Source organism: Schistocerca piceifrons, chromosome 2, assembly GCF_021461385.2.
Source record: "Schistocerca piceifrons isolate TAMUIC-IGC-003096 chromosome 2, iqSchPice1.1, whole genome shotgun sequence".
Taxonomy (NCBI): Eukaryota; Metazoa; Arthropoda; class Insecta; order Orthoptera; family Acrididae; genus Schistocerca; species Schistocerca piceifrons.
The window spans coordinates 863,126,695-863,143,727 of NC_060139.1; positions in this window are offsets into that span (position 1 = coordinate 863,126,695).

A 17,033-nucleotide genomic window follows, 5' to 3' on the forward strand; every position below is an offset into this window, starting at 1 on the left:
ACGACAGTTGGTACTTAGTAAATGTGCTTCGGAGTGATATGGCATCGTACTGAGATATTACATAGAAATGATATTCATGAAATATGGTTTGATTTTGGTGTGCCCTAAGAAGAAATCCAACACTTACTTAGTTTCTGGTCAGTTTCTTGATTACTCATTACTTACTGCTTAGTGTCAAATGATACCTATGCAAAATCCAGTTTCAGCTGCATTGAATTCATTTGAGTATGTTTCTTGGATAAAATATTTTAGGTGTTTTGCTGGCCTGAAGAAAACCGCAGCAAATCGGTCGAAGGGTCGGCAGTTTAGTTGTTTTAGTAGTTAACAATTTATTTAAAATCGGCTTATCCAAAATGACACCGGCTGTGGGAGCCTACGAACTTATATATATATATATATATATATATATATATATATATATATATATATATATATATATATATATATATAAGTGTGTGTGCGTGTGTGTGTGTGTGTGTGTGTGTGTGTGTGTGTGTGTGTTCGTGCGTGTGTGACTATTCCGTTAATCATTATGGGTCGTCACATTACGTTGCCAAACTAATTTTGGGCCTTCAGTGTTTATACTTAATACATAGCTTATAAGTCCAGAACTTTTCCATTCATTGCTTATGGGAATGATTCCGTTCTTATGACAACACACGAGTTACAATATTATAACAAATTTCATCTTCTTAGTAAGTCATCGCAGCAGATCTGAATACACTGATCTGCCAGAACATTATAATCACTGACCTGCTATAGATATAAGCCCGTCCAGAAGACCGCGTAACTTGGCGAGGAACGACTTCTGCTCAGCCATAGTCAAGAGGCATGTAATATCAGTGTGCAAGCTGTCCTCTGTAGAATGGGAAAGGCACTCGATCTGTCTGTCTGTTTGACCGAGGGCAGATTATGACTGCCCGGAGGCTTGGCACGAGCACCTCGGGAACTGCACCACTTGTCAGATGTTCGTGAAGTGCTCTGACGAGTGTCTTCAACACGTGGCGAAACCAAGGTGAAATCGCGTCCGGACGTCGTGGGGTTGGGCGACCGCCCCTCATTACAGATGTCGGACGTCCTAGGCTGAACACACTGGTAAAACAGGACAGGCGGGTAACTGTGGCGGAACTATCATCAGACTTTAATGGCCGGCCACTGTGACCGAGCGGTTCTAGGCGCTTCAGTCCGGAACCGCGCGACTGCTACGGTCGCAAGTTCGAATCCTGCCTCAGACTTGGATGTGTGTGATGTCCGTAGGTTAGTTAGGTTTACATAGTTCTAAGTTCTATGGGACTGATGACCTCAGAAGTCCCATAGTGCTCAGAGCCATTTTTAGACTTTAATGCTGGGAAAAGTGCAAGCGTGTCTGAAGACGCAGTGCCCGAACAGTCCTAACAATAGGCCACCGCAGTAGATGATCCATGCAGGTGCCAATGTTAACACCATCACGTCGGTAATTACAAGTGAAGTGGGCAAGTGGACATCGGCACTAGACGTTGGCCCAATGGCAGTGCGTTGCATGGCCTGATGAATGCCGCTGTCTTCTTCATCACGCTTATAGGAGTGTGCGAACGGTTGCCTTCCAGGGGAACAGCTCTTTGTCACCTGCACGGCGGGCGGCTCCATTAGGCTCTGTGGAATATACACCTGAGTAGCCACGGTTACAGCGGAGTTCGTGCAAGACACTATAAGTGCCAAGGAGTATAATACAATGGTTGCAGACCACGTACACGGTTCACGAGGATTTTGTTTCCCGACAAAAATGGCCTTTTTCAACCATATAATGCACCATGCCACATGGAGTGTGATGCAGTGGTTCGAGGAACACATGAGTTCCAAGTGATATGCTGGTTCCCCAGCTCGTCATAGAACACATCTGGGATGTGACTGAACGTGGCGTGATCGCCCCCCTCCCCGGAATATCCGACTCATTGATTCCATGCCACGAAGCGACGCCGCTGTTTTCCGTGCCAAGAGTCCACAAAAGCGGCTATTAGGTAGGTCGTCATAATGTTCTGGTTGATCAATGTACGTCAGGTAGTAAGTCCCCAAAGCACATACAAGTTTTTCCCTATACGAGAGTAAATCATAAATTTTGATTACCGCACAGAAGAAAGTTGTCTTACGTAATTTTGAATAAAACAATTTTCAGTGTTAGGCTGTGTCATTATAAAACATTAAAGCAACTAAACAGCCGCCAATACGACCGATTTTGCCGCAGGCCTCTTCTTGGTGGTTAACTGCTGAAAACTGGTGAATATCTTCCCCTACATGTTGGCTATTTCGGTGACTACCGACGTCATATACCTCGGATGCCACTGGATAATTTGAAGTGAGGTTGCTATGGAGGAGGGTGGCTGTTTGGTAGTCTATTGCCTGTGCTACTCTGGTAGATGATTGGATGACAACTCTAGTAGGTAATTGGTAGATATCCTACGACTTTTGTCACCTCGTTGTAAGGCCTCCAGAATTCTGACGCACACAACAGGTACCTGCGTCCAGATTCTCACAACCATTCAGCACAAAAGCCTGCTGTGCTATGTACGCTGACAGCCCAAGCTCCTGGATTAGTGATGCTAACTACATTAACTGAAAAGGCTCAAGACGACATTGCGTGACACATACAACGAGCTACGAGGTACAGCGAGGACACGAGGACAAAACAGACAAAGACATGGAAGAAACCCTTCTTGTCGCTCGCTTACCTTACGTAAGAGGTGTCAGCTACCTTGAAGGCAAGGTTCTGAGTCGCGGAGGAATTAAACTCTCCGTTTGTCAGGCGTAGTGCAGCAACTCGACGTGGAATGGACTGAACAAGTCGATGAAAGTCCCCAGCCTCAGTAGCTGTCCACAATTGCGAAAGTGTTGCCGGTGCAGGATTTTGTGCATGAACTGACCTCTCCATTATGACTCATTAATGTTCGATAGGATGTATCTGGGTGGCCAAATCATTCTCTTGAACTATCAAGAACATTCTCCAAACCAATAGCGAACAACTGCGGTCGAGTGACAGGGCGCATTGTTATCCACAAATACTCCGTCGTTGTTAGGCAACATGAAGGCTATGAATGGCTGCAAGTGTTCTCCAGGTAGCCGAACATAACCTTTTCCAGTCTATAATCGGTTCAGTTTGACCTGAAGACCCAGTCTATTTCATGGAAACACTGCCCACACCATTCTGGAGCCACACCCAGAATGCACAGTGCATTGTTCACAAACTGGGCGCATGGCTTCGTGGAGTCTGAGCCACAGTCAAACCCTACTATCAGCTCTTATCAACTGAAATCGTGACTCATCTCACTAGGTCACGACTTCCCAGCCGTCTAGCGTCCTTGAAGATGTGCTGTCAGCAAAGGTACTCGCGTCTGTCATCTACTGCCGTAGCCCATTAACGCCAGATTTCGGCGCACTGTCCTAACGGATACGTTCGTCGTAAGTCCCACATTTATTTCTGCGGTTATCTCACGCAGTGTTGCTTGTCTGATAGTAACGACAGCTCTACACAAACGCCGCTGCTCTCGGTCGTTAAGCGAAGGCCGTCGGCCACTGCTTGTACGTAGTGAGAGGTAATACCTTGGCACACTCTTGATACTGCGGATCACTAAATATTGAATTCCCTAACGGTTTCCGAAGGCGTCTATCTCCAACTACCATTTCGTGTTCGAAGTCTGTTCATTCCGATCATGCGGCCATAATCAGATCGAAAATCTCTTCACATCAATCACCTGAGCACAAGTGACAGTATGCCAATTCACTGCCCATGAAAACTTGTGTGCCTCCATCTGCGTATATGCATCTACATCTACATTTACATGACTACTCTGCAATTCACATTTAAGTGCTTGGCAGAGGGTTCTTCGAACCACAATCATACTATCTCTCTACCATTCCACTCCCGAACAGCGCGTGGGAAAAACGAAAACCTAAACATTTCTGTTCGAGCTCTGATTTCTCTTATTTTATTTTGATGATCATTCCTACCTATGTAGGTTGGGCTCAACAAAATATTTTCCCATTCGGAAGAGAAAGTTGGTGACTGAAATTTCGTAAATAGATCTCGCCGCGACGAAAAACGTCTTTGCTTTAATGACTTCCATCCCAACTCGCGTATCATATCTGCCACACTCTCTCCCCTATTACGTGATAATACAAAACGAGCTGCCCTTTTCTGCACCCTTTCGATGTCCTCCGTGAATCCAACCTGGTAAGCATCCCACACCGCGCAGCAATATTCTAACACAGGACGAACGAGGGTAGTGTAAGCTGTCTCTTTAGTGGACTTGTTGCATCTTCTAAGTGTCCTGCCAATGAAACGCAACCTTTGGTTCGCCTTCCACACAATATTATCTATGTTGTCTTTCCAACTCAAGTTGTTCGTAATTTTAACACCCAGGTACTTAGTTGAGTTGACAGCCTTGAGAATTGTACTGTTTATCGAGTAATCGAATTCCAACGGATTTCTTTTGGATCTCATATGGATCACCTCACACTTTTCGTTATTTAGCGTCAACTGCCACCTGCCACACCATACAGAAATCTTTTCTAAATCGCTTTGTAACTGGTACTGGTCTTCGGATGACCTTGAAATGAAATGAAGTCCCATGCTTCTTTACAGAGCGTAGGGGAACGATGCGGCTCGATGACCTTACTAGACGGTAAATTACAGCATCATCTGCTAACAACCTAAGAGAACTGCTCAGATTGTCACCTAGGTCGTTTATATAGATCGGAACAGCAGAGGTCCCAGGACGCTTCCCTGGGGAACACCTGATATCAGTTCAGTTTTACTCGATGACTTGCCGTCTATTACTACGAACTGCGACCTTCCTGACAGGAAATCACGAATCCAGTCGCACAACTGAGACGGTACCCCACAGGCCCGCAGCTTGATTAGAAGTCGCTTGTGAGGAACGGTGTCAAAAGCTTTCCGGAAATCCAGAAATACGGAATCAACCTGAGATCCCCTGTCGATAGCGGCCATTACTTCGTGCGAATAAAGAGCCAGCTGCGTGGCACAAGAACGATGTTTTCTGAAACCATGCTGATTTCGTATCAATAGATCGTTCCCTTCGAGGTGATTCATAATATTTGAATACAGTGTATGCTCCAAAACCCTACTACAAACCGACGTCAATGATATAGGTCTGTAGTTCGATGGATTACTCCTACTACCCTTCTTAAACACTGGTGCGACCTGCGCAATTTTCCAATCTGTAGGTGCAGATCTATCGGTGAGCGAGCGGTTGTATATGATTGCTAACAATGGAACCTCCCCATCGCATCCCCCTCAGATTTAGTTATAAGTTGGCACAGTGGATAGGCCTTGAAAAACTAAACACAGATCAATTGCGAAAACAGGACGAAGTTGTGTGGAACTGTGAAAAAATAAGCAAAATATACAAACTGAGTAGTTCAAGGGAGATAGGCAACATTAAGGACAATAGGAACGCGGGAGCGCCGTGGTCTCGTGGTAACGTGAGCAGCTGCGTAACGAAAGGTCGTTAGTTCAAATCTTCCATCAGTTTATGTGACAAACTCTTATGTTTTCATCACTTTTTAGGGAGTGATTATCACATCCACAAGAAACCCTAAATTGGGCAAGGTAGAAGAATCTTTTTACTGAAACACGTATGTAACGTAGCAGCGATGGTGAGGCATGATAAAATCTTTGACCAGAGAGCCTTTTATCGTGGTTAGTCTGCGCTTGACCGCGCGAGTGTTACGAGCAGTACTCTGTCAGTCAGTAGTCGTCGTGCAGTACTCTGTCAGTAGTCGTGCAGTACAGTTGCGAGCAGTCTGTTAGTGGGCAGTCTGTGAGCAGTGCAGTTGTGTGTGAGGAGTCGACGGGCATCGACATGGCATTCTGGTCAAGATTCAGGATGAGGTATATTATTTTTTTTAAATGCGCTCAGCTAATAATGTAAATCAACTGTAAGTAATTTGTGCAATAATCGCCCCAATAATAATTTTGTTTTCAAAGCAATCTTTACAAAAGAACCTTTTAATTGAACCAACGATTTCCTTTCATTTCCTTTAAAGAAAAGTTTCAGTTAAATTAAAAAAAATATTATTTGCAATGCATTTCCTCCAAGCCGTGGCCAACAATAAGAGCAGAAATTTGACATGCAGTTATACTGAGGTAAGAAATTAATTAAGATTTTTGGCACAGGGCCAAAGACCGACATTTCGGTTTAATTGAGTTTACATTGTCACTGAAGTCTCATTAGCATTGAATTGTCTTTCATTATTTTCGTGACAGCTTACACCTTAAGTCAGATTGCGATTCTCACTTTTATTGTCATTAAATTTAATTGCTAGGGAGGTTACGCTTGGCTCCCATTCATTTTATATTTCTGTCATTTAAAATTTGTCTGGGAAGCTTACACTTAGCTCAATGTGCATTAGCATTTAAAATAATATCTTTAAAAATTTTGTGGGGAGGTTACACTTGGCGACCCTGCCAGGATCGAATTTCGTCTTTTGAAAAACAGTCAGATATCTGCTCATATTTGCTTAAATATAATTAACATTTGGCGCAACGCTTTTACTAATCTTGTGAATTTCTTTCTACAGGTCAACGGCAATTCGTTGCTCTGTTTTATTTGTGTGTTGCTTTTGCATTGTGCTTATTTATTTTGTGAATAATTTTGACTATTGTAAAAATGCCGCGAAAGACTGTGAATAGTGTATCGCGAGGTATTATGAACGAAATTACCGAATTAAATAACGTGACCGATAGTAATTGTGACACGCAGTGTAATGATGACAATCCTGCGTTCACTGACAATCAGTGCGTTCCAACCATTAATAATGAAAATAATTACTATTAAAAACAGTCTTGATCACAATTTATTTTATAAGGTGACCGGTTTCGACCACTGCTGTGACTCCAACAGAAAGGGGTTTCCACTCAATGGTCTGAAGATGACCACAGCAGTGGTCGAAACCGGTCACCTTATAAAATAAATTGTGATCAAGACTGTTTTTAATAGTAATTATTTACAATTTTATTGATCACTGCTGTTCCCATAATGCATTCAAAAGTAATACATTAATAATGATGTAGACCTTAATGATGAACAAACGAACTCGATTGTGTCTTGTGTTGATTTGACGACAATTGATGACGCGGGGCGCACTGTTGTAATGAGCGCTGCCCAACTTAACACAACCGGTTTACTAAATTAACGTGACGAACAGACAAATTTGTCTAATGAAAATGAACAGATTACACAAAGTAGGACGGATTTATTTAATTCCGAAATAATGTCTGACAGTGTACATCCGACTGACAAACCTTTTTGTGAATCTCAGAATAACCAAATGGTTACGGAAAGCGAGACAATTCCAGGTACACCACTAAACAACACGAAGAATAGAAATGATAATTTTGTGTCGGATCCAATCAGGGCATTTTTGCTACAAATTGTTGAATCAAACAAACAACAGAGTGAAGATTTCAAACAACAATTTAGTGAACAGGACAAAAAATTTAATAAAATTAATGAAAAACTAGACAATAATGATGTAAATTCCAAACAACAGAGTGAAGATCTCAGACAACTTAATGAACAGATCAAACAACAGAGTGTAGATAACAAACAAGATAACGAAAAACTCAAACAATACCTAAATGAAAAATTAGACAACAATTCCAGACAGCTTAGTGAACAAATTAGAGCCGTTGCCGCGCAGTGCCATGACACTAAGGAACAGTTGCGCGTGGAAATTGAGGCTTGTTCAAAAAAAAGTAGCGAAGAAATTAGGTCTGTTGCTCAAGAATTAAGGGAAATGCAAACAGCCGCAACAGAAACACTTAGAGCGGAAATTAGTACAGTCGCTAAACAATGCTCTGAAAAGGCTACACAGTTACGCGACGAGTTTAAAGCAATGACAGCAGAACTTTCGCGCACAATGGATGAAAAGATAGACGCGAAATTCGAACAACAGAACACTCAGATTGACGAACGCTTTAATCTCCACATACAAAACAGTGATACGCGTTTCCGCAAATTTATTGAGGATCAAAATAAAGTAAAACGTCAAGTAATGGAAACAATCACTGCTCAGAGACAGGAAGACAAACGTAAAATGTTTGCGAAGGCAAAAACGTATGTAGACAATAATATTGCCACAGTGTCCGACGAAATTAATACCATCAAACAGTCGAACACAGAATTATGTGACGAAATTTCGGATCTTAAATCGAAAACAGACACATACACAACCGATTTTCAAACAGTGACTGACAGACTCGAACAATTAGAACTAACACAGGATTCCGATGTCGTCAAAGCTGACGTTAAAAAAACTGAACGAAACTACACGTAAGTTGCAAAAACAGATTAATGCGTCTGATTCTAAAACCGATGATCAGGTAAAAATACTGACTGAAAAATGTGATGAATTGGCCAGTCATATTGACGTTATAGAAAGTGGTAATGACAACAAATCAGACGATACTTCACCGGTTTCATTCAGTCAAACACCGGAATTCCAAAATCTACAACAGACAGTCAATGACATCGATTCAGCTAATCACTCATTACGGAGAAATTTGTCAAATTTACAGCAAGAGGTAACAGATATGAAAAATATTTCAGTTAATAACATACCACAACAGACGCCACTTTATGAACATTTGTCAGACTCACGCAGCGCGTATAACTTACGCAATTTATGGAGACTACCATGAACCATGGACCATGAACCATGGACCTTGCCGTCGGTGGGGAGGCTTGCGTGCCTCAGCGATACAGATGGCCGTACCGTAGGTGCAACCTCAACGGAGGGGTATCTGTTGAGAGGCCAGACAATTATGTGGTTCCTGAAGAGGGGCAGCAGCCTTTTCAGTAGTTGCAGGGGCAACAGTCTGGATGACTGACTGATCTGGCCTTGCAACATTAACCAAAACGGCCTTGCTGTGCTGGTACTGCGAACGGCTGAAAGCAAGGGGAAACTACAGCCGTAATTTTTCCCGAGGACATGCAGCTTTACTGTATGATGAAATGATGATGGCGTCCTCTTGGGTAAAATATTCCGGAGGTAAAATAGTCCCCCATTCGGATCTCCGGGCGGGGACTACTCAAGAGGACGTCGTTATCAGGAGAAAGATAACTTGCATTCTACGGATCGGAGCGTGGAATGTCAGATCCCTTAATCGGGCAGGTAGGTTAGAAAATTTAAAAAGGGAAATGGATAGGTTAAAGTTTGATATAGTGGGAATTAGTGAAGTTCGGTGGCAGGAGGATCAAGACTTTTGGTCAGGTGATTACAGGGTTATAAATACAAAATCAAATAGGGGTAATGCAGGAGTAGGTTTAATAATGAATAAAAAAATAGGAGTGCGGGTTAGCTATTACAAACAGCATAGTGAACGCATTATTGTGGCCAAGATAGACACAAAGCCCATGCCTACTACAGTAGTACAAGTTTATATGCCAACTAGCTCTGCAGATGATGAAGAAATTAATGAAATGTATGACGAGATAAAAGAAATTATTCAGGTAGTGAAGGGAGACGAAAATTTAATAGTCATGGGTGACTGGAATTCGTCAGTAGGAAAAGGGAGAGAAGGAAACGTAGTAGGTGAATATGGATTGGGGCTAAGAAATGAAAGAGGAAGCTGCCTTGTAGAATTTTGCACAGAGCATAACTTAATCATAGCTAACACTTGGTTCAGGAGTCATGAAAGAAGGTTGTATACCTGGAAGAATCCTGGAGATACTAAAAGGTATCAGATAGATTACATAATGGTAAGACAGAGATTTAGGAACCAGGTTTTAAATTGTAAGACATTTCCAGGGGCAGATGTGGATTCTGACCACAATCTATTGGTTATGAACTGCAGATTGAAACTGAAGAAACTGCAAAAAGGCGTGAATTTAAGGAGATGGGACCTGGATAAATTGAAAGAATCAGAGGTTGTAGAGAGTTTCAGGGAGAGCATAAGGGAACAATTGACAGGAATGGGGGAAAGAAATACAGTAGAAGAAGAATGGGTAGCTCTGAGGGATGAAGTAGTGAAGGCAGCAGAGGATCAAGTAGGTAAAAAGACGAGGGCTAATAGAAATCCTTGGGTAACAGAAGAAAAATTGAATTTGATTGATGAAAGGAGAAAATATAAAAATGCGGTAAATGAAGTAGGCAAAAAGGAATACAAACGTCTCAAAAATGAGATCGACAGGAAGTGCAAAATGGCTAAGCAGGGATGGCTAGAGGACAGATGTAAAGATGTAGAGGCTTGTCTCACTAGGGGTAAGATAGATACTGCCTACAGGAAAATTAAAGAGACCTTTGGAGAGAAGAGAACCACTTGCATGAATATCAAGAGCTCAGATGGCAACCCAGTTCTAAGCAAAGAAGGGAAGGCAGAAAGGTGGAAGGAGTATATAGAGGGTTTATACAAGGGCGATGTACTTGAGGACAATATTATGGAAATGGAAGAGGATGTAGATGAAGATGAAATGGGAGATAAGATACTGCGTGAAGAGTTTGACAGAGCACTGAAAGACCTGAGTCGAAACAAGGCCCCGGGAGTAGACAACATTCCATTAGAACTACTGATGGCCTTGGGAGAGCCAGTCACGACAAAACTCTACCATCTGGTGAGCAAGATGTATGAGACAGGCGAAATACCCACAGACTTCAAGAAGAATATAATAAGTCCAATCCCAAAGAAAGCAGGTGTTGACAGATGTGAAAATTACCGAACTATCAGTTTAATAAGTCACAGCTGCAAAATACTAACGCGAATTCTTTACAGACGAATGGAAAAACTGATAGAAGCGGACCTCGGGGAAGATCAGTTTGGATTTCGTAGAAATGTTGGAACACGTGAGGCAATACTAACCTTACGACTTATCTTAGAAGAAAGATTAAGAAAAGGCAAACCTACATTTCTAGCATTTGTAGACTTAGAGAAAGCTTTTGACAACGTTAACTGGAATACTCTGTTTCAAATTCTAAAGGTGGCAGGGGTAAAATACAGGGAGCGAAAGGCTATTTACAATTTGTACAGAAACAAGATGGCAGTTATAAGAGTCGAGGGGCATGAAAGGGAAGCAGTGGTTGGGAAAGGAGTGAGACAGGGTTGTAGCCTCTCCCCGATGTTATTCAATCTGTATATTGAGCAAGCAGTAAAGGAAACAAAAGAAAAATTCGGAGTAGGTATTAAAATCCATGGAGAAGAAGTAAAAACTTTGAGGTTCGCCGATGACATTGTAATTCTGTCAGAGACAGCAAAGGACTTGGAAGAGCAGTTGAACGGAATGGACAGTGTCTTGAAAGGAGGATATAAGATGAACATCAACAAAAGCAAAACGAGGATAATGGAATGTAGTCAAAATTAATCGGGTGATGCTGAGGGGATTAGATTAGGAAATGAGACACTTAAAGTAGTAAAGGAGTTTTGCTGTTTAGGGAGTAAAATAGCTGATGATGGTCGAAGTAGAGAGGATATAAAATGTAGACTGGCAATGGCAAGGAAATCGTTTCTGAAGAAGAGAAATTTGTTAACATCGAGTATAGATTTAAGTGTCAGGAAGTCGTTTCTGAAAGTATTTGTATGGAGTGTAGCCATGTATGGAAGTGAAACATGGACGATAACCAGTTTGGACAAGAAGAGAATAGAAGCTTTCGAAATGTGGTGCTACAGAAGAATGCTGAAGATAAGGTGGGTAGATCACGTAACTAATGAGGAGGTATTGAATAGGATTGGGGAGAAGAGAAGTTTGTGGCACAACTTGACTAGAAGAAGGGATCGGTTGGTAGGACATGTTTTGAGGCATCAAGGGATCACAAATTTAGCATTGGAGGGCAGCGTGGAGGGTAAAAATCGTAGAGGGAGACCAAGAGATCAATACACTAAGCAGATTCAGAAGGATGTAGGTTGCAGTAGGTACTGGGAGATGAAGAAGCTTGCAGAGGATAGAGTAGCATGGAGAGCTGCATCAAACCAGTCTCAGGACTGAAGACCACAACAACAACAACGCGACTTAAAATCCGAAAAGCCACGCGACTTAAAATCTGAAAAGCTACGCAACTTGAAATCCGAAATGACACAGACGAACAGATTCACATACAAACCTGAACGTGTTATCAAATTCAGTGACGAGAACGTTGATTATAAGCAATTTGCATTTGTAAGAAAATGTAAGGAATTTAATAATGGCAGAACACAGATACTCGATTTGCACTGTATAAGACAATTTATTTTTGTACTTTCACCGCTATTACCTGTAATGGAGAAACTAGCTTTGAACCTGAGGCGACAAATTGCTATTGTATTTTCATCAGCATTACCTATTATGCAGAAACTGGAATTAGCAAGAATACAGCGATTTACTTTTGGAATTTTACCGCTATTGCTTGCAACGCAAAAGCTAAAATTTATTTGCAGCGCGTAATTGACCTCAGGGGATTCATTACGCTTTAATGAATATGTGCCGTAGCGAGCATAGGGCCCCGAGCTGTAGTAGTGCTGTTTCATCTTTAGTTTTCTGCACTGCTGCCTTCTCTTCTGCTATCCTATATATCTATCAAAACAGCTCTTTAACTATTGCTCTATTTAGAATTAAGAATATGTAATGAGAATCCGATAAGACAAATTTTTACCGAATGTGACAATTTTCAGTAGGCACTCCCGTAATGGCAACTACCGCCGTAATTTTAATTACAGATAAAATCGTAATCATCAGTATGTACAAAATTTTCAGCAGTCGCAACCACATTTTTGGGAACAATAGATGTTTTTCGCTACAATAGCATGAAAGTCAACCGCTTAGCATACCTAACCAACAATGCAGTCTACAAGGTCAACCAGGCTTTAATGTTTCGCCGCGTGCACGTATAGTCCCAGCTCCAACAAATAGTAACGCATGGCAGCAAAGAAATAACTACATACAGACAACACACTATTTCATCTCGTATCGCAATGCACCGTATAGGAATGACTATCACGACAGACGTAAAATTAATGAGCACAATTTTCAGCGTGCACTTAATAACAGTCGATCTTTTCAGCAGCAAGAACATCAGCAACAACATATTATGATGAATGAACCAGACAATAGGTGTTATGTATAGCATAATACGTCAGGAAGAAATAACAGAGCAGTTCAAATAGTCGAAATGCCACAGCATCCTCCCGTAAATAACAGCACGTACGATAGAATTTAACCAGACACAGCACAGATTGCATATTCCAGTAACGCAAGCCATAACTTTGACACGCGGAATCTTGTTCACGAGAATGTTATTTGAAACATGCTTTGTTGAATACACCACTTTTATCGCACACAGATCTTAGCAGAAATTTTACCATTGCCACCGACAGTTCCAACACAGCTTTAGGCGTACACGTTTTCCAGGAAATTGAAGAAGATGGCTCTACAGTAATTAAAAACATCGCATTTGCAAGTCGCATTTTGTCACCTGCTGAGCGAAATTATTCTGTTACAGAACTTGAAACATTATGCGTTGTATGGGCTTTCACGAGATTTCGGCATTTTCTATATGGCAGACATACCACCGTTTACACAGACCACAGAGCGATACAATTTTTACTTTCGGCTAAATTCACTCACGACAGATTAAGCAGATGGAAACTTTATTTACAAGAATTTAATTTTACAATAGTTCACATTCCCGGCACACAAAATGTTATAGCAGACGCATTATCGCGTTCTCTGAGCAACAATCAGCAAGACGTAGCAACCAACTTCTGCAAAGCAAATTTCAGTGTCATGTACATTCAGCAAGTTGCATTTGAAAATTTTATTTCGTCGTCATTACAGGACATAGCAAAAGAACAAAATAAAGACAACGTGTGGAAAGAAATTAAACACCTTTGGCAAGATAAGAATAATGTTACGATTAGAAATCATTACAGTGTACGCAATGACATTCTGTTTCGACGCTCTCATCCTGACAGCAACAATTGGTTATTATGCATTCCTGACGAACTGGTTAACAAATTAATCTGGTACACTCATTTAAGTTACGCACATTACGGAACACGAAAATGTTTTCTTATACTGAGACAGAACTGTTATTTAACCAACATGGAGAAACGTATACGACGAGTTTTAGCGTCTTGTAAAATTTGCCAGAAAGCTAAATCAGACACCACTTCACATATTCCTCCTTTATATCCCATTATACCTGTTAAATTAAAACATATGGCCGCTGTAGACATTTTTGGTCCGATTCCGAGAACTAACAGAGGTTATTGCTACATCTTTGTCGCTGTTGAACTCACTTCAAAATTTGTTACTTTCACTCCGTTACGCAAAGCTACTGCTAAAACTGTTTCGAAAGCATGTGTAAAACATTTTCTATTTCATGTAGGGCATGTGATGAAAGTAATTTCTGACAATGGATCACAATTTCGTTCTGGCATATGGACACTATGTTACGAGCTAGAAACATTTCTCCGATCTATATATCCAGGTACCATGCTTCTTCGAACCCCTGTGAAAGATTAATGAAAGAAATTGGTAAGCTGTGCCGAATATACTGCCACAAAAGACATATTGATTGTCCATTCCAAATGAATCCACTATGCTATCTCCGTCTGTTATACTGAAAAACGTTGAACCACCAAACAAAATTAAAGAATTAGTAAACTTCCCTAAATGTCGTCGCCTACGACACCATGAAATAATTGACATTGCGCTGAACAACATCAAACGTGCCGCAGAGCGCCGAAGAAGACAGCAAAAACAGGTTTGTAGACGCCGCGACTTTCACATTGGACAGAAGATATTAGTACGTACACACTATTTATCCAGCAAATTAAAAGGTAAGTGCAGTAAATTTGAACTTCTATACGCAGGTCCATATCGGATTCGCAGCATCCCTCACCCCAATGTTGTACACGTCGACACTTTGAGAACCAGAAAATCGAAAGGCAACCACCATTGGTCAAATATTAAACCTTTTATTGAATGAAGACACTGTATGATTCAACACACTATGATGCCATTTACTAATGCAATTATATTCACATGACTAATTATTGATGATTATCGTATTTTTCTTGGCAAGTGCCCGGCAAGGTAGGGTTGGCAGGTCGCTTTTCTTGTCGTTACACATCAGACTGTGCAAATTTTCCATTTTTTGTGTGTATGATTGTATTCCAGTTTTGTTTGTATGTACTGTGAAATAGTTAAGATATAACACACACCAGTTGGTTTTGACATTCTTTTTGTCCTATGACATCTCAAGATCGTGACTGTTTTACATTTTTTTTTTTTTTTGCTGCTGCATTGTATTATTCTGTATACATTTTTGCATCTGAACACTGTCAATGTCTTTGACATATTACGTTTTCTGTCATGTTATGCTGTATGGTTAATTATGTCACCATAAACCAGTCATTATTTAGTGGGTATATGATTTAAATGCAAGACATTAATCTTTGTTCATCAATTTCAGAAAGAAATGATGCGTGTAAGAAATAAATTCAACAGAAATGGGAATTTCACCTACGGAATAAACGAAAGAAGATGCAATAACTTTATGAGGAAGAGTAAATGGATCAGGATTGACAAGCATTAACAAGAATATACTATACTCATCGTAGAATAGCAGTCTTAACTAATTTTTTCTTTCAGAATACATGGTGATTGATGCAGGCTGTCAGACAGAACTACACATCTTAGTTTTAGTGATGAAATATGCTAGAGATAAGGAATAGTTGTGTAATAAGTAATGAAGTGATATTTTTGCAGATGATAATGAGTGCTGATGAATAATGATGAATGATATGCTACTATGAATAATGAAGTTTTTCTTTACAGGTGATGATAATAATGAAGTTATGATAATATGGATAATGAAGTGATTGATAATGAAGTTTTTTCTTTACAGATGAGGATAATGTTGAAGTTATATTTAGGCTATGTAGTTATTTAAGTATTTGTTGCAGTTTGCTTTGACAGCAGGTGTTATATTGCATGGTATGATGACTGAAGCTTTTGGAAAGGACAGCTATGGAACACATTTTATACACATTTCACTACCCGTTAATTCAAAGTTCACTACTTTTCAGCATAGTATGCGTTTCTTCTTTCAGCTCAATAATCCATTTTGTATTTTTTTTTTCAGGAGAAGCTTTTCATGATACTTATTAAACCTGGTACTTATTATACCTGTTCTAGTACTTGCATTTTTATTTTTTTTTATCCATTTGTGTCTATCATTTATAAATGTGATCACATATACTGCCTTGTTACATAACCTTGCTACAGCTGACTCATGACGAATGACGTTACCTATCCTCATTTGCAGCAATAGGTCAAAAGCAAATATTGTTATGCCTCAGCAATTAATTATCGATCCCAAAGCAATGCATTGCTAACAAAAAAATTTATTACCACTCTCAAATAATGATACCAGTTTAAAAGAGTTCTGAGTAATGCTGATCAGCTCTGAATAGTATGTCACTTCAGTAATGACTTTTTAATGATACAAAAAAACATATAAAATTATGCTTTGTAACTGGCTAATAACTGCCACTGTTTATTGTAATAAGACTACTTATAATGCCCATGATTATTAATGCTATGACTGTAATTAACTGAATTTTAATAATGACTTCTTAATGATCTGAATAACACTGAATGATGAACAATGTTTTATACTATTCAATACTTGCTGGCCACTGAGTGCCAATAATTAATATAACTAAATGAATTATGACTTTTCATATTTTGCTAACTGGCCTCTGAGTGCCAATAATTAATGTCACTAAAAGAATTACGTTATTAATTATGCCATTAATTAGCTCCTGTTTTCAATTATGACTCTTCATGTTCTATAACTGGCCACTGAGTGCCAATAATTAATGTCACTAAATGAATTATGTTATTAATTATGCCATTAATTAGCTCTTGTTTTCAATGTTGACTTTTCATGTTTTGGTAAATGGCCAATGAGTGCCAATAATTTGTATCACTCAATGTATTATGTTAATGCTAGGCCAATAATTGACTCTCCTTTTCTATTAAGACTTCTGATGAACATTATTC